Source organism: Neolamprologus multifasciatus, chromosome 15 (assembly GCF_963576455.1).
Source record: "Neolamprologus multifasciatus chromosome 15, fNeoMul1.2, whole genome shotgun sequence".
Lineage (NCBI taxonomy): Eukaryota > Metazoa > Chordata > Actinopteri > Cichliformes > Cichlidae > Neolamprologus > Neolamprologus multifasciatus.
In genome coordinates, this window is record NC_140453.1 from 25766216 (window position 1) to 25769905 (window position 3690).

Genomic DNA, 3690 nt, shown 5'->3' on the forward strand with positions numbered 1-3690 from the left:
TTCCCGCACCCTGTCCCCAGCCGAGAGGAAATATTCAACAATTGAAAAAGAAGCCCTCGCCTGCGTATGGGCCGTCGAAAGATGGAGGACGTACATATGGGGACGCAGATTTACTCTGAGAACTGATCACCAGGCCCTCACCACCCTGTTAAGTACTAAGGGGATGAACAGAGCTGGCATGAGGATAGCACGTTGGTCAGCCAGACTGATGTGTTTCCAGTATGACTTAGAATACCATCCAGGAAGCCAAAATGTTATAGCTGACTGTATGTCCGTGTTCCCCTGCATACCACAAACACAAGTGAAGACTCTGAACAGGACTTAATCACAGAGACTGCTGAAATTTCTCCTCAACTAACAGTCCTTCCACTGGCTGACTTCAAAGCAGAATGTGAAGACTGTCCTGAATTAACAAAACTAAGACAGATCGTTCTTTCGGGCTGGCCGAAAGTAAGCAAATCCTTACCAGATGATGTCAAACCCTACTTCCTGGTCCAACATGAACTGGCAGCAGAGTCACCGCTGATATTTAGAGGAACACGGCTGATCGTTCCCAAATCTCTGCGAGGGAAAATAGTGCACCTAGCCCATGAAGGACATCAAGGCATGGTCCGAACCAAACAACGCCTGCGAGGTCTATATTGGTGGCCAAACATGGATGAGCTGGTCCACGAAATATTGTCCACATGCACAACCTGCCAATCATGTGACAAGACAGCAGCTGTTTCACCTGCACCGTTACAACTCATTAAATTCCCAGAGGGTCCGTTTCAACATGTTGCTGTCGACATTGTTGGTCCGTTTGAACAAGGAACCTATGACTGTAGGTTTGCCATCACACTAGTTGACTATTTCAGTAAATGGCCTGAAGTTGCATTCACACCAAATGCCTCAACTGCGACAGTGATTGCATTCCTGGCTTCTATTTTCGCCCGTGAAGGAAACCCTTATGAAATTACGACTGATAATGGTCCGCAGTTCACCTCAGCTGCCTTTGCTGAGTTTCTCGCTGAAAGGGGCATAATACACATCAGGACAAGCGTCTATCATCCTCAAGCAAATGGATGTGTGGAGCGCTTTAATAGAGTACTGAAGGACTCCATACAGACAGCACAAGCTACTCAGCGACCATGGAAAACTGTGGTTACAGAACTGCTTCAAAATTATCGAGTGACTCCCCATGCTACAACCGGTGAGTCTCCTTTCCAGCTCCTCAGAGGAAGAGCCATGCGGACTAAACTCAACATCCTGCCACCACCGAAGGATGCTGGACAATATGACCTCATCAGATCCAAAGTGACATTGGCACAGAAAAGAAGTGCACTTTATACAGACAGAAAGAGAGGTGCTAAACCTACTAAAGTGACTGTGGGTGCTTCAGTGAGAGTACGAAAGCCATTCCATGTGGGAAAAGGAGAGCCACAATACACCAAGCCGCTGGAGGTACAGCAGCAGACGGGTGAGAGTTCTTTCATCCTGAGCGATGGGAGAAGATGGAATGCAGCACGTCTCTCACTTGTCCCAGAGAACTCAAAACACACACAAAGAGCTGATACAGAGGCGGAAAACATCAGCTCAGCACAGACAGCTACACGTCCCACCCTGCAGAGGGACAGACAACCACCAAGATGGACAAAAGACTTTGTTATGAAATAGTTCAGAGGTAAAAAGAAAGGTGAAATATGCAGATGTGAGAAATGACTGTGAATGGAAAGTGCATTTGAGTTTCATTACCTATCTTTAATTCCAGCTGTGACTTCTGATAAGCTGAGAAGAAGGCACGTGGTTGTTCCTTTTGATTCAGGGTTGATCCGGGGCACGTTTACTTTGCCATTACAGTTCTTTTATCAGGATATATATAATACTGTTCTGAAGTTACTAATTGCCTCAAAAGTAACAGGCTGTTGAATGTTCATGTTGTGCTGCAAGGGAGAGTATTATTTGAGAAAAGGGGGAGATGTTGTGTTTACAAGTTTCTATAATAAAGGAAGCAAATTAGTACATGCTGTTACCCTGTCAGACCAGGGGTGCCGCTAATGAGGCTGGGTAAGAAAGAGGGGAGAAGAAGAAAGTAGAGAGAGGTAACAAGATGGAGTGCCGCTGTAAAGCCTGAAATAAAGTGTTGAACCCAGACGTCGCCTCCGCTGCCTGATTACAAACTCAACACAAGTCCCTGTCAAAAGGGATTCAGCGAGGTAATCCAGTCTAAATTCTTTTTAAGAGACAATGCACAACTTTATTGTGCATGTCTAATTGACATAAGCTGATATAGGGCAAAAGAGGGTTTTCCGGGGAAGCTTTCATTTTTAAATTGCAGGGACCATGACATGAGAGATATGGAAGAAGAGACTGAGGTACAGATGCAGACCATGACCAGGAGACAGGGCTTCAAGAGGACCAGTGAGAAGCAGGGACCATCTCCAGGACAACTGACAAACGACAGTGGGCTGCACCACTGGGCTTCCAGGAGATTGTCATGAGATTGTGAACAGCAAAATCTTAAAATAAAGTGAAAGAGATTCGGCGTTGACTTTGAGGAAGACAACTAAGGTGTACGACGTGCTCTGCCTTAAATCGTCTGCGGCGTTGAAACAGAAACTGAGGGGTGATGAAGAGCAGGCCAAGCCCCAAAAGAGACACCGCAAAGGGACATCAGCGTTGGAATTATGACTCTGTAAATGGCACAGACACCAGGAGCCATGACCGTGACTGGGAATGACCACCTAATGCTGTTTCACTTTGCCATGCAAAGTACTTTGACACTCTGGAGAAGGCCTTTCCTCTGTATCATTGTTGTTGTTATTTGCACGTGAGAGCTTAGATTGTGGGGAAGATTAAAGATGAACAAAGGGTGGTGAGAGAACAGTGAAGTAAGGATACACAGTGTGAAACTCCTTTAAGTGTACAATAATGTTGATGTGATATACAGAATATCAGGAAATAAATTCTGGTATTAATGTGATTCTTTGATTTAAGAATCAAAGGGTGGGACTGTATAGGAATTTCTTTTACTTATGTATTAATCACATTATTTTATTGTATGATACCTTGGTGCCACTGGATTTTAACATGTCTCACACTCATACGGTAAGACAAATGGTGGGGGTCTAGTAGGGAAGTTGGGGGAAGCAGACAGCTCTACAGGAAGAATCTTTTGTCTCTTTGAGGACTCTGGGAGGTAGCAAGGGAGTGTGAACCTTAAGGTGTGAAACAGCTGTGTACTGCCTTTTGTTCCTGGAGAAGGTATTTAACTGAGAGCCATGCTAGGCTCAGGGAGACTCTGCTGACCGTCTGTCCCGCGGTCATGCAGGGACTTCATCAAGCTTGGTTGTCTGTTCTGTGTGTTTTGATTAAAGAATGTTAGCTACCGCTCGTCTGCAGGCTTTATTTAAATGGAAAACTTCCACAATAGGCAAAAAAAAAAAAGCTTTTTGCAAAAAAAAAAAAAAAAAAAAAAAAAAAAAGATTTAGAGCAGAAGTGCATTTTAAAATGAAAACATATTGCATTTATTTACAATTAAAGACACACAGCAGAAAGTGTGTTACTGTTTTACATCCACAGACACACAAGAAAAGAAGCAGGCAACATGAGGTCAAGTTATGGCAATTTTATTTGTGTATTTCAGTACATGTATTGTTTTTAAAAAACAAACAAACAAAGGTCCCAAGAAGAAGGATGGGGTGAAAGAA

At 44.0% G+C, this 3690-nt stretch overlaps 1 long non-coding RNA gene across 1 annotated transcript; it reads left to right on the top strand.

Annotated features, from left to right (window-relative positions):
- The first annotated feature begins 308 nt into the window (after positions 1-308).
- LOC146502211 (uncharacterized) lies at positions 309-1681 on the top strand. The gene is made up of 2 exons (XR_014869211.1): positions 309-1443; positions 1482-1681. It is a non-coding gene; the product is annotated as an uncharacterized LOC146502211 (long non-coding RNA).
- Positions 1682-3690: the final 2009 nt, after the last annotated feature.